We start from the raw sequence: 26,508 nt of genomic DNA, 5'->3' as shown, positions 1-26,508 counted from the left end.
AATATGATGGCTAATCAATGGATTAAATAAATGGCAGTTTACTAATATAAAAACAATTCAATTATACTTGCATGTGAGACACTACAATTTCGAGTTGACTATCAGCGCTCCTTTTCCATTTCTTCTTGCGAAGAATGATTTACAACTTATCATAACTAATTTGGAAATGGTTTTGAGCTTATAGAGCTTTTAACTATTTTTACTGTGGTTGTGGTTTTGTGATTGTATATTTAATTTATAAATGTTGTGTATTTATATTCTAGGGTACTGATAAAATGCAAACTCATGTATTGTACAAACTCCAAACTATGATCTAGACCGTGAGAAAATATCAACAGATGACAAAATAGTAGCAACAGAAAATGCCAACGCGGCTTCAACACCGTTTCAACACAGCATCAACCGTTACACTACGTTGACATTTTCTAATGGTGCAGATCATAGTTTGGAGTTTGTACAATATTTAGAGTTTGCATTTGATTACATTCCTTATATTCTATGCATAATAGACTGGTCGTGAAACAGATATTTGATGCGATCAATTCCTTGCTTCTAGTAAAATAGTATTTCATAGTCTAATTATGAATGAAATTTCACAACGATAAATTTTGGTTATCTAACATAAAAGAATGCAGTCTGTCTATATTTTCCTTACCTTGGTTAGTTAATAATACTGGTATGATATAACACTAAAACGATCAAACGATATGATAAGTCTTTGTTGTTATTTACTTGAAGACAAAGATTCAGTTATTGTTATTTTTTAATCTTTGGAAATAACATAAAGCATGCAATATAGATGCATTAATTGATGCAATAGGTGTGGGTTTATTCGCAAATTCTAAATTTTATAAAGAATATAGTACTTGATATTTCATTCTCGCACAAAAATGGTACCTGATATTTATTTTATATCGTGTTTGGTACCTTGTGACAAAAACAACCCTAGGTACCAAACATGTGAATTTCATAGATGATATCTGTTAGGTTTAGTATACTGAAAAGCATGTTTCGAGCGAGTTCGCACGAATAGAATCTTGCTTGTGTACGAAAAAACTCTACAATCCACTTTTGACCCGATTCAGTATTATTCGAGCATTTCGCACGAATAGAATCAGTATATTATTACATTGTGTTTACTTGTGCGTTTATAAGATGTTTTATAAACATTTAAATGCATAAGAAGTAAACAAAGCCTAAGTCTTTTGCTTAGTAGACTGGTTGTGGGCGTCGTCCACTTTAAGGTAACTACAGTCGGTTCTATGCAATGCTTTGCAAAAGAAAAAGAAGAATTTCACAACCTAGATAGGCTTTGGCTACCTATCGTGAAAGGTTGCAATGTCAGTCCGATTATTCCTAAGCCTTATTGAAATAAGATGACATTGGTGTGGTATAGCACTGAATGGATCTAACAACAAAACGTGTCTTTATGCTATCTACTGAAAGACGAGGTCTTGATAAATATCTATTTCTTAATCAATGTACGTTAGCATTGAGCATACGAAATTGAGTATCTACTACTTTGACTTACCAAAGGTGCGGGTTTTTCGTCACCCAACGATCCAGGTATATTGGGTAGTGGTGATCATTATCTAGTGGTGCTAGGATTGCTATTATGTTGAATCGTGCGCGAGGTGAGTCTCGTTTGATAATGTCCTCAAGAGGAGCTTGAACAAGGTTTTATTATTCGGAAACTGGCCAGTTGGAGTTTTATTACTCTATGAATAATAAATAAGTGTTTCTTGCTAAGTCTACTCTTGGAGTTAATAAGATGTTAATTAATTAAGTCCATAGCAGACTTTAATTAATTAATGGGCATTTATATCTTAAGCGCGGGAAATGAATAATAAATAAAATGGAAACCCGGAATACTTATAATTTCGGATTTGGATGGGAGTTCAATATTACGTCTGTAGTGGCTGCTCGTAATATTCCAATATAAGCTTGTATTAAATTGTGGGTTCAATTTAACTAGTAAAAAGCTAATTGGGGGAGCCCATATCCAAAACCTTCCATAGATCCCTGACTGGGCCCAATATGAACTATTATAAATAGGAGAATAAAGGAGACAGAAAACACAATTTTAGTGAAATTTTCGTCCACTCTAAATTGAGAGAGAGGGACGATTTTTTTTAAGGAATTTCTCCTCCGTGAGATTTTCAGCTCCTCCTCCGTGAGAAAGTTCTGTCTTCTTTATTCGAGTCCTAGTGTTTCGATAAGATCAGCTCACCCTGATGTCGGAATACAGTTAGGGACACCAGTCAGAAGATCTGTGGTCTAGTATTGAAGATCATCGTGGAGAAGGCGCGAGCAATCGAAGATTCTTTAGAGAATCAACGAGGTAAATTGGCTAACTCCGTAGCAAGCATGTTTTAGAGATTTTTGTGCTAAAGCATGTATGTAATTCAAGTTATGAGCATGATACATGTGATAATTACGCGAATAGATTTTGTCTAAATAATCTGCTAAATAGATCCGTATTATGTGATCCGTTAGAACGCACGCTTCCGCTGCCAACCCCTACAATTGGTATCAGAGCCAGTCTTTGGCTCTGATTATTTTGATTTAAATTTCGCGAAATTCATGTATGCATGCGTTAATTGATTGCGAAGCATGTTCTTGGTGTTTTGTTTAATATTTATGCATGATGAACTCAAGAACTATCGAATCAAGGAACTTGAATTTTTCGATCGTACGAGACGTGCGATCCGTCGGCATTCGCGCCGAGGCGAATCGCGCCACGCGCGATTGAAATAGGGATGTCGAGACAGTGGGAGCAGGGGAGCTACGATCACGGGACGACGCGCAGACGAGTGAGGGCTCGTGCGCGCCGCCGGCCGAGACCGCACGCCCCAGACGAACCCGCGTCGAGATCAACACGGAGGCTGGCACGGTGCGGCGGTTCGACCGAGAACTGGCCGAGACACCGAGGCGCCGAGAGCCCAAACCCTAGGCGGAAGGTCGAGACGAAGCTCCAAGCCACTGGTCGAGACGTGCGCGCCGACTGGCGCGACGTGTGCCGCATGAGTGGGAGCATGGTGGCTTGGGAGAGCCGAGACGGCGACAACCTGATGGCCGAGAGGAGCTGCGCCACCGCGCAAGCTCCTGGCCGAGAGCACGCGTCGCCCGACGAGCCAGATAGGCCGAGACGGGTAGCGAGGCGCTGGCCGAGAGCCAGCGCCATCCGTCGAGACGCCTGGCTAGATACGTCGGCACCCGATGGTCGAGACGACCGAGAGCATCTGCGCCTTGTGCGCGACGCTGGCCGCAGACTGAGGCGACGGGCTGGCCGAGGAACCGAGCCACCCGACGCGTCACCTGGCCGAGACGCTGGCGCGCCCCTTGCGCGTTGGTGCCGAGACGCTGGGTGCGTTGTGATTCGACGACGAACTCGTCGGACTTTCGTCGTTCATCGTTCGTGCGAACCTCGTACGATGAGATAACGATGGAGGATTATTTTAATGATTATTTAATTATTTTATTAAAAGATATCATTAAAATATTATTATTTAAGGGAAATAAAATCTTTTTGGAAGATTTGCCTAGATTTTAGGAATATTTATATTATTATCTATATCTATGGAAATAAATAATATTATTTTATTCCTAGATGATATGGATGAGAATAATTTAATAGTTTTCTAATATTCATCAAGATTCAAGATAAATATGGTGATAAGATTTGAATATATCTTTTGTGAATTATATATATTATATGAGATTTAATTTAATATCAAATCATGGATTAATTAGATTCTTTCCTTATTTATTGGATTTATATGGATTTTATTCCTGGATAAAATCCTAGTTATATTTGGAAAATAATAATCTAATCATTTATCTATATCATATGGATTAATATGGATTTATTCCTAGATATTTCCTAGATGGATTTAGATAATGATAATATTATTTTATTCTTATCCTGTGAATTTATATGAATTTACTCATAGATAAATTCTAGTTGGATTTGGATAGTGATAATATAATATTTTATTCTTATCTTATAGATTTGTATGGATTTGTTTCTAGATAAATCTAAGATAGATATGAATAATTATAATATAATATTATCTAATTCTTTGGATTTATATGGATTAATTCCAAGAATAAATCCTAGATGGATTAGGATTAATATTTATATTAATTTATTTTATCCTATAGATTTGAATAGATTTAATTCTATTAAGACAAATCTTAGATGGATTAAAATAAACATTAATCCAAGATATCCTTATCTTATGGATTATATCCTAGATAAATTGGGATAAACATAATATATGAGAAAATCCTTATTTAATTGGATTTAGATAAACTTATTTATCTAAGAAATCCTAAGTAATGTTTGATATATTCTAGACATCTATTCTAAATAGAATTAAAGATTTGTATAAATCTAGGTTGATTGGATTTTATTCATCGTATGGATTATGATGGAATCGATTCTATCTAGTAATATCCTAGAACGATATAAATAATGATAATCCTAGATCAACATTATCTTGAGTTGAAGGATTAGATTTTATCGAAATAAAATCTAGAATAATCCTAAGTGGATTTAGGTAGTCAACACTATGTTGACAAATCCTAATTGAATCTCCCTTTAATAGATTAAATAATGTCGTTAATTATCCAGTGTGTTTAAATGTCATGCATTAAATGGATTTATCTGTTTATTTGGTGTTTATCATTTTAAGTGGATTATCTGTCTTATCTGCTTATGTGATAATTATGCAAAAATCATATAAAATATCTAAGCGATAATTACAACAAGTGCGTTGTATATGGTCTCCATCAATTGGTCTGCAATTTATGAAGCTTTTTCTAATATTATCGCCACCTGCTCTGTGGGGACAATAATCCTAAGAAATAGCGAGTTCATGAGGGCAGATTTCTCGAAGATAAATAGTATGAACTAGAATGTGGTTTCCAATATTATCGCCACCTGCTCTGTGGGGACAATAATCCTAAGAAACTGCGAGATTCAGAAGTTCACACAGAATTTATGAGATAGCTTGATCTTGTTAGCAACACATGAGCATTGTTATGGGAGTGTGTTGTAGAAATGAGACTCTGTAATGCTAAATTCGATGGTCGTGCTTAGGCAACATTTGGAGGCCATGCCGTGCTGCGGTCTCTGGACTATTCGTCGGTGTTGTGACCAGTAAAATTGTAAAATTTTAATGCGTATTGACTTCCTCTGGAGGGTACAAAATTTTAATTTTACAGTTGCAAGATACATAATTGTTTTGTGGTTATTTGCGATGATGTATTGAGCATAAGTATGTAATGATAAGTTTATTTGCCAAATCTTCATTATGTCATTCATATTTTGTCTGCGATCTTTAAAGAAATAAACTCGAATGCCAAAATTATGTAGACTGAAAATGTAAATGGATAAGATTCGCATCGCTAAAACTTGGAGTTTATACTCAATGATTCATGTCCTCTATCTCCTTGACATAATTCCACGAAGATTGTTCGAGAATGCATTTTGCATGTACTTGACGAGTTCTTTAAGGATTAAGGTCAAGCTATTTTCTTTTAAGTAGCATGACAAGTCTTGGTTAGTGACGATGAAAGATGGATATCAATAGAATCTGTCAAGATGATTCGATTGGAATATCCTAGATGGACAGAATATTTTGAGGAATCTTTTGATCACTCAAATAGTTTCTGACTCAAGTCATCGCTTTGAGTAATAAGAAATGACTAAAAGAAGGTTTAACTGAAAAGTAGAAAACCTTCAGAATATTAGTCGTTATATTACTGTTAGAGGAAAGTAACATGATAGATGACGAATTCATGAAGGCTGCATTTTTCCTAAGTCCTAGTTCATTTGAACAAAAGACTAGATATGGAAATGAGAGAGCCTGAATTGTCATCAAAGTTTGTCTAAAGCGAGTAAAGATGCTTTGTAAGTTGGATTGACCTCTTTTATAGAAGGACAATGACTTACATGACAATGCAACTTCTAAGTAAGAGATCTTGATCCAGTTAGGATTTTGTTGCAGTGGGAGCTCTTAATGCTCAAATATTGTTTTATGGTTGATGTTTAAGGCATCATAGTATTGAAACAATATAGATGCAACAAGATTGAGTTATAAACAACACATCGACTTCTTAAACAATCAATGATAAAGTGTTTATGGCTCTTAGTCTTAAGGCCAAGAAAATACTTAGTTATTGTTCAAACTGATCTAGACTATCAAGTTTTTAACAATTTGTTTGTTAAATAGCTTGAAAGTCAAGAATGTCTATCTGATGCACTATGAGTTAGAATTCTATGATTCAGAATACTTATAGAAGTACAACGTAGAAAGACTAGCAAGTCTCAATGGTTTACACCAATAAGAAGACGAATGGATTATGATCAGTAGTGGGAGTCTAATCTCCTTTGACGAATCCAAGCATTCTTCTAAAGAATGGGATAGTAATGTAAGAAGGAATCGAAGTCTTTCTAAGACAAGTTTGATTAAGTGATGAGTTGTACTCATGAAAATCTTATCATTGATGGGATAAACGTTAGATATAACGAGATACACCTTAAAGAAACTACCATCATCAGTACCTTCTACAAAACACGAGTTGTGGACTAGAGCGACTCTAGTCTAGTATATCTCAAGGTGTAATGTTGTTCCAACGCATGTTGGAAAGGTATCCAAGTAATTGGAGTTGAGTACTGAGGTATGTTTTAAGGTTGTCCCAAATGATGTAAGATTATGAGTTCTGTAATCTTCAAAGATACAATTCTTGTATGAAGATCAAGAGATGAACTACAAGCCTAACAATGTGATAATTCTCAAGATAAAAAGAGAGATATCAGATTTTCCATATTACCAAAGAGTCATACCATTAGAAACTTTTGCACTAATAAAATCAACTTCAACACCTAAGATTGTTAGAACCATGTCGTAGTGGGAGCGTTCCCAGGAACATGACAAGTTCATGGGTCTAAGAGTGTCGAAAGACTCGGTCTTAGATTAACTTGAACATAATCCCTTTAACTACAATGTATAATTGGTTCATTTGGATATTCATATTCATTCTTGGAAAGGTGATAGATTCCAAACTACAATCCTAGATAGACAACATGTTTTTACAGGACTTACAATACTACCTACAGGCTGTGTCAGTCAGTGGGAGCTAGTACATCTGCAAGTGTAAATGTGGATCTCAAATGGCTAGACAATGACAATGGGCTATGCCCAAAGAGAAATATCATCTTCTCACTGTCGTTGTGCCAAGATTTGTTCGATCCTATTGTCTATCAGCACTTACATAATTAGAATGTATGTATCATGATTGTCAAGACAGCTTTCTATTAATAGAAGTCTTGAAGAAATCATCTACATGGAACATCCTAATAGGTATGTAATAGAGGGCAAGAAACACATGATTAGAAGCTTATGAAGACCTTTGTGGTCTTAGGCAAGCATCTAAATCAGAGATAAGTGTTTTGTCGAGATTGTCAAATGTTTGGAATTTGACATGTGCTCTTTAAGTGTGTAGTAAGCACAAGGAAGTTGAAATTGCATTAAATATGGTATTATTGGTACTCTACGATGATGAAATCTACAAAAGTTGCAAACAACTACGATTGGCATCTAGCGTAGGAAACTGGTTGTCTACCCAGTTTAAGATAAAGGATTATAGAGAAACTAATTACATTCTAAGCATCTAAAGTCTTTAAGATTGCTAGAAAGAATGTTGAGATTCTCTTAGGAATCCTATATCTACACATAGCTTGGAACATTTTAGCATTAGAATTTCCATGCAAAGGTTTCTACCTTTCAAGATGGAATTGTCTTGTCTCTAATCAAGTGTCGTTTGACGCTTAGTGAGAACAAGAATTATTAGACTAGTTCTGCAGATAGATGTCTCATGTATGCTATGATGTGTACTAAGTTTGATATTAGTTGTGCTTTTGCATAGCAAGTATATATCATATTAACCATGGCAAAGGACTTTGATTGATGTAATGAATATACCATAGTACTTGAGAAAGACTAATCGTTATATTCTAGTTTACCAGTCATTCATGTAATGTCCTTAGGGTTACACTGACTAAGTCTTATGACTAATCAGTGATCGAGTAAGTCATCCTCAGTTTATGTGTTTAAATTAGGAGTATACTCCTAGTAGCTTTGATCGTAAGTTTGAGTATACCTATGAGTATTTTTACTCTAGCAAAGGCTAACTCAAGAGGAACACGAAATCATAAGCTAAACAATCACATAGAGAGATGAAATTAATTAAAGATCAAGTACGCAGCAAAGACATAATGACGCAAAAGATATTATCAGAGAACAACCAAGCAGATTTTTCACTAAAAAATGCCTTTGTGGCAACATGTTTCAAACATGATGTGAAATGAATGGTAGTTCGATATATCTAGCTCCAATACCTGCTTTGTGTATAAGTGGGAGAGTTTTTGGCAGTGGGTATACTCGAAAGCATGTTTTGAGTATAAGTGGGAGATTGTTAGGTTTAGTATACTGAAAAGCATGTTTCGAGCGAGTTCGCACGAATAGAATCTTGCTTGTGTACGAAAAAACTCTACAATCCACTTTTGACCCGATTCAGTATTATTCGAGCATTTCGCACGAATAGAATCAGTATATTATTACATTGTGTTTGCTTGTGCGTTTATAAGATGTTTTATAAACATTTAAATGCATAAGAAGTAAACAAAGCCTAAGTCTTTTGCTTAGTAGACTGGTTGTGGGCGTCGTCCACTTTAAGGTAACTACAGTCGGTTCTATGCAATGCTTTGCAAAAGAAAAAGAAGAATTTCACAACCTAGATAGGCTTTGGCTACCTATCGTGAAAGGTTGCAATGTCAGTCCGATTATTTCTAAGCCTTATTGAAATAAGATGACGTTGGTGTGGTTTAGCACTGAATGGATCTAACAGCAAGACGTGTCTTTATGCTATCTACTGAAAGACGAGGTCTTGATAAATATCTATTTCTTAATCAATGTACGTTAGCATTGAGCATACGATATTGAGTATCTACTACTTTGACTTACCAAAGGTGCGGGTTTTTCGTCACCCAACGATCCAGGTATATCGGGTAGTGGTGATCATTATCTAGCGGTGCTAGGATTGCTATTATGTTGAATCGTGCGCGAGGTGAGTCTCGTTTGATAATGTCCTCAAGAGGAGCTTGAACAAGGTTTTATTATTCGGAAACTGGCCAGTTGGAGTTTTATTACTCTATGAATAATAAATAAGTGTTTCTTGCTAAGTCTACTCTTGGAGTTAATAAGATGTTAATTAATTAAGTCCATAGCAGACTTTAATTAATTAATGGGCATATATATCTTAAGCGCGGGAAATGAATAATAAATAAAATGGAAACCCGGAATACTTATAATTTCGGATTTGGATGGGGAGTTCAATATTACGTCTGTAGTGGCTGCTCGTAATATTCCAATATAAGCTTGTATTAAATTGTGGGTTCAATTTAACTAGTAAAAAGCTAATTGGGGGAGCCCATATCCAAAACCTTCCATAGATCCCTGACTGGGCCCAATATGAACTATTATAAATAGGAGAATAAAGGAGACAGAAAACACAATTTTAGTGAAATTTTCGTCCACTCTAAATTGAGAGAGAGGGATGATTTTTCTTACGGAATTTCTCCTCCGTGAGATTTTCAGCTCCTCCTCCGTGAGAAAGTTCTGTCTTCTTTTGAGAAAGTTCTGTCTTCTTTATTCGAGTCCTAGTGTTTCGATAAGATCAGCCCACCCTGATGTCGGAATACAGTTCGGGACACCAGTCAGAAGATCTGTGGTCTAGTATTGAAGATCATCGTGGAGAAGGCGCGAGCAATCGACGATTCTTTGGAGAATCAACGAGGTAAATTGGCTAACTCTGTAGCAAGCATGTTTTAGAGATTTTTGTGCTAAAGCATGTATGTAATTCAAGTTATGAGCATGATACATGTGATAATTACGCGAATAGATTTTGTCTAAATAATCTGCTAAATAGATCCGTATTATGTGATCCGTTAGAACGCACGCTTCCGCTGCCAACCCCTACAATATCTTCAAAAATTTCATTTAAATAGTACTCCCTCCGTCCCTCTGTAGCTGTCACGACCGCCCTTACTAAGGATAGTAAATTCGGGGAAATTGTGACTATGGGAAAATAATAGAAGCAGGGAAGAAATGGGGGAGACCACAAAGGGCAACAATAAATGACAACATTTAATATGAAAACTCAATTAACTTCCAAGAGGAATATTTTAGTCTATCGAAAAGTTAAGCAGCGGATTAATGTCTCAAGGTAATTAAGGTCATAAAACAGTATGGAGAAAAATGGAAGATTTATAGAAAGAAAGCAATTTCAAACAAGGCAGCGGAAATAAGTTATCTAAAGAGAGTCATAGGATGACGCCTATGTATGCAGACACGACGCTTCCATAAGTTCTTAAAGCCCGACTCAACATCCGCCGCAACATCACTGCTCAACCTGCACATTTTAAAAAGAAATGCAGGGCTGAGTACTTAATATACTTAGTGGGCTCATGTCGAAAATATTTGATAAAAGTTATGTCATCCATACCATAGTGAACTCGAGTTTTACATTTAGAAAAGAAATATCATCGAGTATCACAAAAACAGTTTCATAGTCTGGCCAGACAATCAATCTCCCCACTTTCTCAACAATCCAACAATCACATCATCTTTCCACAGTACGACGAAAGTGTGGCCACACTATTCTCCTACGAGACCGGCCGACTAGCAAGGACGGCTCCCGATCCCACCAGTGTACACAGTCTGATAGGGTTTGCGGCCCTACTCAAACCTGAATTCATTTCACAAATAGCCCTATAGCCTAACGGAGCAAGCTCAAACGAACTAGGCATCAGGCAACAGTCTCAACATCAAAACAATCATGGCATGACATAACACTTTAAACTACCCTTATAACTCCGTAATCATACTTTTGAAAAAGTAAAAGAGTTTAGTAAAAGAAAGCTAAACTCGCTTGCTTATACACACAATTCACAACTTTAATGCAACCCTTGCTCTTTGTACCCACGTACGCACCACAACCCTTGTCAATACCATAACTCAATCAGTTTTTCCATCAACACATTCATCATGCATGCCCTATCGTTCCTTTCATCGTTTTCTTATATTGCCCATCCCAAACGTTCACCAACATAAACGAAATGAACACTCTAGCATACATCAACGTGCAACACATAACCACATCAAAGGATACGTTCCTTATTCACACATGTATCATGTAATGCATTCAAAACTTGTCAACAAAGCTTATTTCAACAAAATCAGAATCTGACAAAACAACGTAGTATTTTTGTAAAAATCATTACAATTCCATCCGATCTCATATGAAGCTAAAATTTGGTCACCACACAGTAGACACATTAAGGTTTGTCCAGTTAAAATATCACACCAAAAACATATCTTTTTATCGGTCAAAACAAAAACGAAACTCACTGGATGGAACACGCAATTCTGGCAGTACTGCGCAGTTCGATTGAAAAATTCATTAAACCTTCATCCGTCATCAATTGAAGTTGAAATTTTGACACAACACAGAAGACATCTAAAACTTCATCCAGTTAAAAATTTGTGTCAAAATAAGATCGTTTGATTGGTCAAAATCTCGTCGGAACCTACTGTCCGAACACAACAGTTTTCATGCTCAACATTCACAAACCCTAGTTTGTTTATCATACATTCACACATACATATTCATGCTTCCAACACATATTCATGCTTCAAAACGAGATTACAACGATGCTTTCATAATCACACATAACATTCACTAATGATTCTGTTAGGATTGGTATACTGAAAAGCATATTTCGAGCAAGTTGCACGGATAGAATTGCTTGTATACAATAAACTCTACAATCCACTTTTAACTCAAGGCGAGAAGAATTAATTTTATTGCATTGATGTTTGCTTGTGCATTTATAAGATGTATCTCAAACATTTAAATGTAAAAGAAGCAAATAAGTCTAATTCTTCTACATAGTAGACTGGTCGTGAACGACGTTCACAGAAGGTGACACAGTCGGTCCTTTGTAGAAGAGAAATAGAATTTCACAACCCATATAGGCTTTGGCTACCTATCGTGAAAGGTTGCAGTGTCAGTCCGCATGTTTCCTTACCTTAGGAAATAAACGACACTGGTGTGGTATAGCACTGAAGGATCTAACAGTTGAGATAAGTCTTTCTTGCTATTTACTGAAAGACGAGGTCTCGGTGATCGTTATTTCTTAATCATTGTTGACATAACACTGAGCATATGATATTGATTATGCACTACTTTGATTTATCAAATGGTGCAGATTTTTCGCAATCCAAGAATCCTGGTATCTTGGGTAGTGGTGATCAATGTCTAGAGGTGCTAGTATTGTTATTGCAATGAATAGTGTGCTGGGTGAGTCCAGTTTGATAATATCCTCAAGAGGTGTTCGAAAAAGGTTTTATTATTCAGAAACCCGACCGGTTGAAATTTATTCCAGAATAATAAATAAAGATTTTGAACTAGACAACTCTTGGAAAAAGATATTAATTAATTAAAGTCAAATAGCAGACTTAAATTAATTAATGGATATTTATATCTTAAACACGGGAAATAATAAGTTAAAGAGGTAAAGCCCGGATTACTCGTAATTTGGGATTGGACGGGCAGTCAATATTATTATACTATAGTGGATGATAATAATATTCTTTTGGACTTGTATTAAATTGGGGCTCAATTTAATTAGTAAAAGTCCAACAGGTTTGGCCCAAGTCCAACCTCCATGGATCCCTAATCTGACCCATCATAACTCTATATAAAAGGAGATTAGAAAGGAGATTCAATGAGAGTTAAGAGTTAATTTTCGTGCCCCCCTCTGGGAGTGGACGAAAAAATCGGTTTTTGACAAAACTGATATTCTGTCTCCTTTCTAATCAAGTCCTTTTCGATTCTGACAAGCTTTGCCCACCCAAAGGTCATTATCTGAGTTCGGGATACAAATTAGAAGATTCGTGGTTGAGTACAAAGATCATCACGTGGAGAAGGCCCAAGCAATCATCGATTCTTTGGAGAATCAGATCGGTAATCCTAAACCATAGAATATCATGAATTAGGATTTTAATTCCTTAAGCATGATTTTTGTGCGTTCTTGTATGCAATTCAATGTTTAACATGTGAATCAATTAATCCCATAATCGGTCCCAAACCCCAGCAGATTCAACCACATACTTACACACACACAAACATACACGCACACACATAATCATTCTTGTGTAACCATCCTTCCTAACCAATTAATTCTTAGATTTACGATTCTCCACTCAACTATATGCGTGAGTGGTTCAAAAATTATGGATTCAATGGGAAGACTGAGAGGGATGAATCAAAGTATACTTTTTCCTAGAAAAACAATTGGTAGGAATGACGAATGATGCGATTCTTCGATGAATCTTGAGTTTTCAACTCCAAAACGAAGCAAGAACAAGGAATTGGTGAAGGATTTGTTGAGAGGGAGAAGAGAGGGAGGGAGGCGTGTGGGAGAGGTGAGGGAGAGAGGGAGGCGTGAAAATGAGGGGCTAGGGTTAGGATTTTTCAATTTATAGTCTAGGATTAACACTTAAATAAAACAATTAAAATTGTGGAAGAATAAAATAGAGGTCAATGAATAAATCCCACAATTTAAATGAAAATAGGCGTGTAGTGTGGGGGAAAGGGTTTTCGAAATTATGCTATTTAATTAGCATAGAAATTGATTTGATATTTACTTAGAGAGAAATATACTCACAAATAGGTAAAAAGATATTGAACATCCCATAAATAAGGTAACAAAATAATTCAAGAATTCTCCGAGAAGAAAAAGGGGGGGAGGGGGGGGTTAGGGGGGATAATCAAGGAAAAATTTTTAAATTCACAATTAAATAGGAATATGATTTAAATTTGGCAATTTCTTGTAGAAAAGACTCCCATAAAATAGGTAACAATTAATTTAATCCCACAAGGAAAATGAAAGGCATATGGGGTGAAAATTATATGGTCTTAAAGATGGAAAGAGTCAAATCCTAATTAAAATAGGATGTGGAGAGATTTAATTGAATTTTAATTCAAGGAAAGAAATAAACAAAGTACCAATAAAATCTACAAAATAATTCCTTCTCCTAAACAATAGGAGATTTTCGAAAATTCCAAGGAATGGGGCAAGGGTCGAAAATCATGTAGAATAAATTAGGGGTATTTTGGTTTGGATTTAACTTGGATAAATATCCCAAAACAATTAATTAAATTCAAGAAAGAAAATATTATTTCTGATAAGTAAGAGGGCCGAAAATTCCAACAAAAATGGCTAGAACAAAAATGCATGATCCCATTTAATTTAATCCACACATTGGATAAATAATTCACCATTATTCCACATATCTCACAACAACTTATCTCACATCGTTAACTCAAACACATAGAAATCAAATTCCATAAAAGAAATTCTCATTCAACATCCACATTAATAAAACAAAAAGTCACAAATTTTTTGGGGTGCTACAATAGCTGAGTCGTATTCCTTTTTGGGTTGTCCCACTGTAGCTGAGTCATTTCATTTTTTGGCAAAAAGTACTTTACTCTCTCTTCATCTCTCTACCTTCCTCCTTTCTACTTTATTCTCTTTTAAGTTAACTCATTTAAAATAATTTTTCTTAAATCCCGTACCGAAAAGAAATACATCTACTACAGAGGGACGAAGGGAGTACTAAACATATGATTTTTTCATCTGAATTAATTGAATATTTTTAATTTAATTTTTTATATCATTTTAGGACTAAAACACCTAACTAAAAATATTTCATTATTTTATATCGTTATAAATATAATTCATAATTTTAAATTTTATAAGACTATATTGATTAGTTATTAATAAGATAAAATAATAGTAATAATTATTAGTATAATTCAATATTATATAATTTATATTTTAAATAAGTAGTATATTATAATTATTTATTAATTACGAGATATTAATATTATAATAATATAATAATAATTAAATATAATTAAATCAATAACTATAATTAAGTATGATTCATAATTTGAATAATACTCCCTCCGTCCCACAAAAATATGACAATTGATATAGCACAGGAATTAAGACAAAATTGGTAAAGTAAGTGGGGAGCAAAATAGTATGGTAAAGTAAGAGTGTCCACAATAGGCGGAACAGTCACGCCACAGCCACAATAAAACTTGTTTGCCTAGTTATCACAGCCACAAAAAAAACTCTTTCGCCACATCATCACTGCCACAAAATAAAAAGCACATTGTTTATCACATTATTTATCAACCGCCGTCTCCGCCACCACACCGCGGCATACGCGGCTCTTCCTCCACCGCAGCGGCGGCCTTATTGTGGACACTCTAAGAGAGAGGAGGAGAATGATGGTTAAATTAGTATTAGTGGATAGTGAGACCTATATTATTAAATTGATATAACTTTCCAAAAATGGAATGCACATACACATAATGAGACAGACGAAAATGGAAAGTGCACATATTTTTATGGGACGGATGGAGTATTAAAAAATAAATTAAATATTAATTTATAACATCATAATAATAATATTAGTAATAATTAATAATAAGTATAGAAGAGAAAGAGAGAAGATATATATACTACTCCCATTTTAGGTCCTCTTTTCATGTATACCCATTTTAGGTCCTCTTTTCATGTATACCCAAAAATACTCTCCATGGCAAAAATGTGAAAATGTGATTTTTGGAGAATATTTGGGGGTGAAAATTAGAATCAGGTACTGAAAATGAAAATGTGATTTTTAGGTACCAAAAACAATATTAGACAAAGAACATGTACTGTTTTTGTGCGAAAGTGAAAGATTAGATAGTATGTAGTTCACTTAATTTTATACTCCCTTCGTTCCTTGTTAATAGATGTATTTATTTTCGGCACGGAATTTAAGAATGGTGTGTTAAATGGTTGGTGAAAAAGTAAGAGATATGAAGAGAGAATAAAGTAAAAGGGAGAATTACTTTTTGCCAAAAATAGAAATGACTCAATTAACTTGGAACTTTCTGAAATAGAAAAATGACTTTATTAACATGGAACAGATAAAGTAACATGTAAACTCTATCAACATATATTTGTGTGTCTGCCCCTATTCGACATAGACAATATAGACAATATAGTCCAATTCAATTTATATGTCGATTAATCTCAAAGTAATATATTATGAGTTTGAATAAAAATATGAGGAACCATTTAATGATCCTTTTTTCCTAATAAGATTCAAATCTAGAAGGCATATAAGTTTCACACCGATTACTAGGATCTGTTAATATATAAGCCCCACAGAAAATTTGTTACCCCTAGTTAAAATTACAAAATATAAATAGGTCTAAAAACTGATCAAGTCGGATTCCATCATTCCAACATTATGCACCTAAACTGATCATAGTAATTTACAGAATGGTAAAATTATATATACGCATTGTATTGTCTGTCAATATAGACTTGTTACTAGAAAATTTCATGAGAAACCAAGTTATGTACTTCCCACAACGACGTAAGCTGATCGTGTCACGATTGCAAATTCTGATCTACGAAACAAGCTATAAACTCAATAAGGTGAAGGCCACACCAGATGTGGCTATTCCGTTTTACTACCTTTCTTGGCTGCAGCTAGGAATGTTGGAAAGAGTGTTGGAAAGAGATCCGGAACATCTACAAAATCAAGGAGAAGATCACGCATTGAATGAGAAGATTACGGAGTATCTCTACTGCATAATTAGGAAGATTTAATTGAGTTAATATCTTACCTTGTATAGTGATATTCTAGCCTATATATCCTGTATTATACCATGGTGAATAATTAAGCAATAATATTACCGATTTCTACATGGCATCCGAGCAGGTTTGGCTCAGAAAAACATCATCATAGCCCTAGCCCCAAATACACAATTCTCGACCGAAACGGCGAGAATCAACCAGATTCAATATGACCGATGAAAACAAAGATGGAATTGAACCAATTGTCGAAAAAATCAGATCAAGCAAAAGCGTTACCGTGGCCTTCAAGCTTAATGGATCGAATTACTCACTGTGGGCACGCCTAATAAAGGTAGCCATTGGCGGTAGGGGAGTCTACCGTCACATCACGGGTATCCCGACTCCACCAAAACCGGGAGAGAAGGGATACACCGATTGGGAGGAGATAGACTTAATAGTCTTCTCATGGATCATCGACAACCTGGAGACGCATATCATAGCCGACTTTGCGCATCATCAGACGGCGAAGTCCCTGTGGGATACGCTCGCCGTGACCTTCGCAAGCTCAGCCGATTCGTACCTGATTTACGACCTGCGAGAGAAAGCAAGCAGAGTCATCCAGGGAGACTCAAGTTTAGAAGCCTATTGGAGTAAACTCCATGGATTATGGATGGATATCGACCGATGCCCACACAAAACGGTTGATTGCTGCGATAAAGGAGTCTCACAATATCGAAGCATCAAGTCAGAATTGAGATTATTCAAATTCCTCACCGGACTACACGAGAGATACGATTGGGTCAGACGTGAAATCCTCAAGGAGGATCCATATTCCTCAGTCGATGAAGCGTACGGGTGGGTGAAACGGGAGGCAGCTCGATTGAAAATCATGTCACCGGCGTCCGAGTCGCCCACCGTTGCTACTGGAAACGACTCATCATCGGGAGTAGGGTTTGGCTTTGGAGCCAGAGAACACCGCCAGCCACAACCCCAACACCGCAGCCAACCACCGCCACCACGACCGAACACCAGCCACCGGGGAAACTCTAAACCGGACAAATCGAAGCTTTGGTGCTCCCACTGTGGAATGCACAAACACACCAAAGACACATGCTTCCAATTGATCGGATATCCCGACTGGTGGGAAGAGGAGAAGGCGACAAAGGCGAAAATGGCGATTGGAGACGGTGGACGAAATCGTGATGGAACAGGGGTGGAAGGGAACCGAGAAACGGTGCTAGCCCAGGAACGGAAGCCCGAAGCCGGCGGTCTCCAGACCGGCGGAGGGCGACGTGGCGACGGCGGAGGAGGAAGGACGGCCGAGGCAATGGTGGCCTCGCTAAAAATGGAAGGCGGCTCGGACGAAGGAGGTAAAGGGTTGGGGAAGATTAAACCCAACCCTAACTCTAAGTTGCTATTGAATCCTCATAATTTCCATAAATTGCAATTAAGTTCCCGAATTATGCCTGTGTCCCAAATTAAACCCCAGACTAAGAAAGCCTTAAAAAATGACCCCCAGACTAGGAGATTTCTTGAATCTGACCCCATATTGTGTAAAAATTCGTTTTCTCCCCTAGAAACCTTGTCACATGCTTTTGAGGCCCGGGATTGTGATGAATTTGATGATACAGGGTGGATTTTCGACCGTGGGGCCACTGATACCATGACCTATGATAAAAGGGATTTTGTGAAATCTTATAAAACCCACAAGTCGCATATCCAAACAGGAGACTTGGCTCTGGCACCGAAGAATGGGTCACACTTCTCCAGGTTATCTGAAATCTTTATTTCCCAAACTTTTTGTTCCTAAAGACTTTTCTTGTGAATCGTGTGTTTTGGCCAAGAGCCACCGTAATTCCTTTAAACACAATGATACACGTGTTGAGACTGTTTTCTCTTTAATACATTCTGATGTGTGGGGACCAGCACCTATTGGTACTAGTTCAGGGTTTAAATACTTTGTGATATTTGTTGATGATTGCAGTAGGGCTACATGGGTGTATTTTATGAAACATAAGTCAGAGGTGGTTGAAAAATTTGTTTTATTCTATAAAATGGTCCAAACCCAATTTCAAACAACCATTAAAATCCTACGGTCGGATAACGGGAGGGAATTCGTGAATAATTCGTTGTCTCAGTTTTTTAAGGCTAACGGGTTAATCCACCAAATTTCATGCCCTCACACACCAGAACAAAATGGGGTAGTAGAGAGGAAGAATAGGATCATCCTTGAAATGACTCGAGCACTTCTTTTTTATTCCAAAGTCCCACCAATTTTTTGGCCTGAAGCAGTTGCTACTTCTATTTACCTTCTCAACCGTCTTCCCCACAACAACACTACATTGAAAAACACCCTTGGAACGTCTGGCTACCTTAACACAAATCCCTGCAGCCTTATCCCTTTCCCCCAAAATTTTCGGTTGCACTGTCTACGTACACGTCCCAAAACAAGAAAGAACTAAATTTTCTCCGTGCGCAATTAAGTGTGTATTTATGGGGTATGGGATCACTCAGAAGGGCTATAGACGCTATGACCCTAAAACTAAGAAAATTATCACTACCATGAATTGCAACTTCCTCGAAACAGAATTCTTTTACCACCTTGGGACTCAGAGGGAGAGTGAGAGACAGGGGGAGACCCAAGAAAGCGACTCCCTTCGGTGGCATGTGCCAAGTCACTTTGATATGGGACCAAACGAGCCCTTCAGCGCTTCCGCCGCGCCCCTCTGATCCAACCGTACCGGAATCCGAGGTAATCTCTGGCACACCTCCTGAGGATACGACTATTATTTCTAACCCCCCTGATACAGAGGAAGATACCACCATTGATCAAGACACAGGACAGTATGTACTTCTGCCGCGCAGTACAAGGGGAGTCCCCCCCAAAAGATATTCACCAGAGAGGATAGGAAGAAGAAGTAGATACTAAATAGCAAGCTTTGCTGAAGCTAATATCTCCAAAATGGCGAGGGCATTCCAGACTGCACTATACGAGGAGGAGATACCTAGAACGTTTGAAAAACCATGAAAATCAAACATTGGAAGGAAGCGCAGAGAAATCACACATGGGAGATCAGTTCCCTACCCGAAGGGAAGCATACCGTAGGGTGCAGATGGGTCTTCACCATCAAGAGGAGACCAGATGGAAGTATTGAACGGTATAAAGCTCGACTAGTGGCGAAAGGATACACTCAAACTCAAGGTATTGACTATTCTGAGACTTTATCTCCAGTTGCAAAAATGAACACTGTAAGAGTACTTCTATCTATAGCGGCAAATAAAGACTGGCCTCTCCATCAATATGATGTCACTAACGCTTTCCTTCATGGAGAATTGAAAGACCCGATTTACATGGAAGCTCCACCAGGTTTTTCAGAGGAGTTCGGGCGAGAGAAGGTATGTAAGTTGAACAAAACCCTATACGGGTTAAAACAATCCCCAAGAGCATGGTTCGGCAGATTCACAGAAGTAATGAAGAAATATGGGTATCAACGAAGCAGCTCTGATCACACCCTCTTCATCAAACGAGAAGGCGAGAAAATCACTTGTTTGATAATTTATGTGGATGATATGATTATCACTGGAGATGATGACGCCGAGATAGAGCGACTAAAGGGACATCTTGCAGCGGAATTTGAAATGAAGAATCTGGGTGACCTCAAGTACTTTCTCGGGATCGAAGTACTTAGGTATGGAAAAGGGATCTTTATCAGTCAACGCAAGTATATACTGGACCTCTTGGCAGAGATAGGAATGTTGGACTGTAGGACAACAGACACTCCTATAGTTCAGAATCATGGGCTTCAAATCACAAAAGGAGCGAACCCTACTGATCGGGGAAGATACCAGAGACTCGTTGGGAAACTCATCTACTTATCCCATACGAGACCAGACATTGCCTATGCGGTAGGAGTCCTCAGTCAATTTATGCACAGTCCTCAAGAAGAACATTGGGAAGCAGCGATTAGGGTGGTACGATACTTGAAAGGAACTGCTGGACATGGAGTGCTACTTCGGAAAAATGGGCACCTAGACATCCACGGATATACTGATGCAGACTGGACAGGGAACCTGATGGACAGACGATCCACTGGAGGATACTTCACCTTTGTTGGTGGGAACTTGGTAACTTGGAGAAGTAAAAAGCAGAAGGTCGTGGCACTCTCAAGTGCCGAAGCTGAGTTCCGAGGTATTCGAAGTGGCTTGACCGAAATACTGTGGCTTAGAAGGTTGATGAGAGAATTGGACTTGGAGTCACAGAAGACTTGCAAGCTGCTATGCGATAATAAAGCTGCAATCAGCATTTCAGATAATCCAGTGCAGCATGAGAGAACGAAACAAGTCGAAATTGATCAACATTTCATAAAGGAAAACCTCGAAGAGAAGATAGTGGAGATCTCATATGTGAAATCTGAAGATCAACTAGCAGACATCCTGATTAAGGCTGTCTCAGCAAAGAATTTCCAAGAAGTACTGGGCAAGTTAAGTTTTGGAGATCCCGTCACTTAACTTGAGGGGGAGTGTTGGAAAGAGTGTTGGAAAGAGATCCGGAACATCTACAAAATCAAGGAGAAGATCACGCATTGAATGAGAAGATTACGGAGTATCTCTACCGCATAATTAGGAAGATTTAATTGAGTTAATATCTTACCTTGTATAGCGATATTCTAGCCTATATATCCTGTATTATACCATGGTGAATAATTAAGCAATAATATTACCGATTTCTACAAGGAACTCCTGACAACCATCAGCTTCAATGTCCATAAATGTCTTTACCAGATGAGTGATGCACTGCCCCAGCGTCTCCTTGAACTGGTCCGAGCATCTCTTGTTGTCTTTGTCAGCATCATGAACGCCACCTCTGACAAGGCAGCCCACTTCAGCTCCGTTCAAGTAGGCCACACAGGACACCAGAATGAAACGTGCATGCTTGCGGAAATACCCCACCACAGAGTCCTCAAAGTGCTACAAGGGAAAGCAATGTAAGAGCATATCATGCATGACACACACATGAAGCCGATTTTGCAAAGACGTGTGATCTAATCATACCTTGGGTGGCTTCTGCATGCTGTAAATCATTGTCTTCAAGGAATATATGAATGTGTTCTCATTATACGCTGAGGAGCTATCCTCCCCTCTTTTTTTTTCCCATTTCCCCCTCATACCCAGGCTCATTAAAGTAGGGTTTTGCATTTAATATCATTCCTTGTATGGAGACCAACACTTGTAGTGCGGTTGACTGGTCCGAAATCCACTTCTCCTTTCTGCTCCCGCTCCATGTGTTCAAAAGGCTAAGGCACACTTTTCCAGAATTGTACAAGTTAGGATTGATTCGAAGACCACCCGAATGGTAATAGACTTCCTGCCAAAAATTGAGAGCAAGAAGTGAATCTTCAGCTCGATGGAGATAATAAACATGAGGGTCTAGGATCAAGAGAAACATACGGGTGGAATAGCAGGATATTTGCTGGGGAAGTAGACATCAAAGAAAAAGAGACCATCATGGTACGGTGTTCCTTCTGCCCCGATTATCACAGCTCTCAAAAGATCCATCCTTGATTCGTAAGCCCTCACATATACCTCAGCTGGTGGACAAAGAGTAATCAAAGATTATGAATTCATAATGGAAAGACAGATGAGATGTGTGCTATGCCATAAGGATAGATCGGGGATGATTGATTGTTTCATCTTTTCCGTGTAAACCACATTCACAGGCTGGTCATAAAATTCAAAATATACTCGTAAAACTTACTGGCAAATTCTTTTCAAGAATCTTCCATTCTTCTTGTATTCTCTTCGCCCAGTTCTTTGATGCCTATACTACAGATCAAAGATATATTTTTAAGTAGATTTTATGTCACAATTGACATGATTAAGTAAGTACTCATCAGACTCGCCCTCACCACTTCAGAACACTTTCTTGTGGAGTAGTGATGATCCGAGTGATCATCAACGGTGTCAAATTTTGCAAAATTGTCAAACTTATACACCATTTTGTCCACCACCTTTACCTGCCCTGTCTGCAGTGAACTCCCTGTTGAAAATGCAAACTTACATTATGAGCAGAATTTTAATCGCAAATCAAAATTAATTTATAGTTCATGAATTTTTAAGGACCCAAAAGAAGGTTCCAAATATCAGGCTTCCCGAACAGGTAAAAGTTTCCGACTCCAAGTGGCTTTCCTTTGATGGCATGTTTAGATGTCAATTGTCAAATAGCTATTACTGACAAGTGCCAATCATTAAAAACATGGATGTATAGGGGGCAGCAAAACATTGTTTTAATGACGGGCATCAATAGTATGGATGCACAGGTTAGTTCCTTGTACTAGTAAAGGGTTCATTCCCATAACTACGAGTAAAACAATCCCTCAGATTTGTGAACTCAGACTGGCCGTAGTGCCCAGGTCGAGGATGCCATCTAAACTACAATAGGATCTATCCATTTTGAAAGTACGTTTGATTCATATTTAGTTGCCTACATCCATCTGTATGCCTGTCTGTGAACTGCTCAACATAGTTGAAGATCCTCTTTTTGGCAGTACTTCAACAACCATAGACATTCAGATAAGATCAAACTAGAAAAGATAAGTTGCAAACCTGAATGTGTTGAAGTGCTTGTGCCCTTGACTGGGATCTGTGTATCATTTTTAGGAGAACCCCGAAACCAGGGGACAGGCGCCTCGACTCCAGGTGGAAGCTCCATGTTATCAAAATGTGCTTCCAAATGATCATTGTCATCATAAATCATACCATCATAATCTGAATCCATCCACTCATCCTCTCCAAAGTATAAACTAGAGCTGAAATCATCTCCATAATCTTCTAATTCTTCAGCACCAACATTTGATGTTGCCATGTCATCTCCAGATTCTTCATTTGCTAAACCACTAACACCAACAGAAGAATTCGAGAGGACTTTCTGTTCAGAAACAGAAATAAATTGTTTCAATAATTTTTTCACGACTGAGGTAAAACCGAATTCAAAAGAGAATTATAGGTTGTTATTTCAACAGTAAAATTATAAGAGGGTAGCTATCTGGATTGCCATGCACTCAGAGTACCTTTCCTTTGGCACTTCCATCAACTTCACTATCCATTAAGGAAGCATCATCACCGTCTTCTAACATGTCAACATCTATTATTTCAGGAACCTTCAAGAAATTTGGAATGATAGGTTAATGGATGATGCAAGGTTACTTTCACAAAACCAGTTACCGGGGAAGTGAATAGATAGACAAAGGTATTAGTATAAGCATACGCCGTTAGTGTGTGCAGCTGACTTCATAGTCCTTCTACAACTATGTCTCTTAAGTATAGATAGATAAGTACACAAATAGGATAACTATGGAAACAAACAAGATACAGAGATCTCTAAAATCATCTCTAACGTTGACTTTTGAGATCATTTCCCTTTACACAATCATCGTAATATGCCAAACGGAGGTGCATTATAAAATAATGTCGCTACTTTAAACCAAATTACCTACTTCAGTGACCAAGAAAATAGAGTGTCACTGAGAAACAGAAAGGGAATTGCAAAAGTAGTACACGTAACAGAGAAAATGTGCTAATCTCAGCAAGGCTGCTTTCAAATATCCAGAAATCAGTTTTCAGATTCTTTTCATGTAGCTATAGGTTTTTCATATACAGCAAAACAATTGCAAAAGCACTTGTTTAGAAACAGGGGAATCAATTTACCCTAAGACAAACCCATCCCTGTAATTTATTTCTTATAGGGGTGAAATCCATAACTACTTCAAAGTCTAATGTTTTGTTAACAGTGTAGCATAAAACTACATTGGTGAATAATTCCGAAAATCTATTAGAACCAAGACCAAAGAAAATAAACATGATCTCAAACCTCAGAGTTCCATCTTAGGAATAATTTCACCCGGCTGAACATTAATGAGAAATTTCGGAATAAGGGGTTAAATTCGCTAACCTTTCGTAATTAGGGATTAAATTCGCTGACCTTTCGTAATTTGGGATCGAGGCATGCATATTCTTCATAATAAGAGATTTATAATATTTTATCTTATTTATGTTCTTTTTTAATATTATTTCCCTCTAATCATTTATCAATTGCCTAAATTACCCCATTCAAATTTTTACCTAAATTCTACTACTTCATCAAAAATTCAGCCAACGAAGAACTTGTCAGACTTTGACAAGAAGTTGCTTCTTTGCAGGATGCCTCGACTATGTCCACTGGTGACGGTGAGGAAGATGACGATGAAGGTAATGATGTGGCAGAGAAGCTGCCTGAACTGTATGAGAAGTTGCAGTTAATGGGATCCGATGCTGCTGAGGCTCAAGCTTCTAAAATTCTTGCTGGGTTGGGTTTTACTAAAGATATGCAGGGTCGAGCAACACGGTCCATTAGTGGTGGTTGGAGAATGAGAATTTCATTAGCCAGAGCACTTTTGTTCAGCCTACTTTGTTGCTATTGGATGAGCCTACAAATCATCTGGACCTCAGGGTTGTTCTCTGGTTGGAAGAATACTTATGCAGGTGGAAGAAAACTCTTACTGTTGTCTCACACGACAGGGATATTCTTAGTACTGGTTGCAACGACATTATTCATCTGAAGCTTCACCTGTATCGTGGAAATTTTGAAGGGGGTAATTTAGGCAATTGATAAATGGTTAGAGGGAAATAATATTAAAAAAAACATAAATAAGATAAAATATCATGCAATTGATAAATGGTTAAAGGGAAATAATATTAAAAAAGAACATAAATAAGATAAAATATCATAAATCGATCCCAATTACGAAAGATAAGCGAATTGAATCTCTAATTACGAAAGGTCAACGAATTTGACCTTTTATTCCTAATTCACTTGGATCAAAAATCATCAGCAGAAAACACAATAACAATAATAAGAAATGATAAAACAAAACCATGACAGAAACGTATATAGAGACAATTTAACAAGAAAAAGAAGAAATCTCCGACCTCTTGTTGGTTGGAGCAATATGATTTAGAAGAGCGATCCATCGCCGGGGGGCGGTACCTCCGCCACGTCCACCTCTTTGCACGTTCCCGAAAACGACCTTTTCCTGCGCAATTGAAAATTCTCCACACACAGAATAAAAAGAAGCTTCGAAAAATACTTCGAATTAAGAGGGATGTATTGCGGAAACGCGGTGGCGGACTCCATGAGACAGATATACAAAAGCTAGGGCTGAAATTGTACTATTGTATTCCTGATTTAGGAGAATTTCCCATCATCGGAGTTGAGGTGTGAGGGTTCAATGTGATTCGCAGATTTTATGTAGACAAGGCTTACAAGAGAGAGAGAGAGAAGTGTATTCTTCGTCGGATTCGCGCCAACGAAGTGTGTTTGCATGTACGGGTCATCGTTTAATTGATTCCATATAATCATTATAAATTAATTATGATTTAAATCGACCTTTGGTCGCAAATCTCGTGCTCCGCAAGCTTAAATTTTGATTTTCATATATATTTTCCTTCCCGTATTAAAATGCTGTTGCACTTAATAGGGAATCAGGTACAGATGAAAATTTAAAATATTCATAAGATATGTTAGGGATTCACAATGAGATATGAACAGATATGGAATGGCCTCCCTTAATAAATTTGTAGTTTAATTAAAGAATTTTTTTCGGTAAAGATATAAACTTTTAATATTTTTTCCAAACTTTTGAATTAAATAGATGAACTTTTGGTTTTTCTTATTTTTTTTCCTAACAAACAAT

The 26,508-nt window shown here is 37.4% G+C and overlaps 1 pseudogene; it reads right to left on the bottom strand.

The window, feature by feature from the left end:
* Positions 1 to 16,473: 16,473 nt before the first annotated feature.
* Positions 16,474 to 26,144, bottom strand: LOC121783269 (annotated as a pseudogene).
* Between the last annotated feature and the right edge of the window lie 364 nt (positions 26,145 to 26,508).

The sequence above is a fragment of the Salvia splendens genome, chromosome 21 (genome assembly GCF_004379255.2).
Source record: "Salvia splendens isolate huo1 chromosome 21, SspV2, whole genome shotgun sequence".
NCBI lineage: Eukaryota > Viridiplantae > Streptophyta > Magnoliopsida > Lamiales > Lamiaceae > Salvia > Salvia splendens.
Note: the sequence above shows the minus strand (reverse complement) of the source record. Positions and strands in the feature narration are given on the sequence as shown.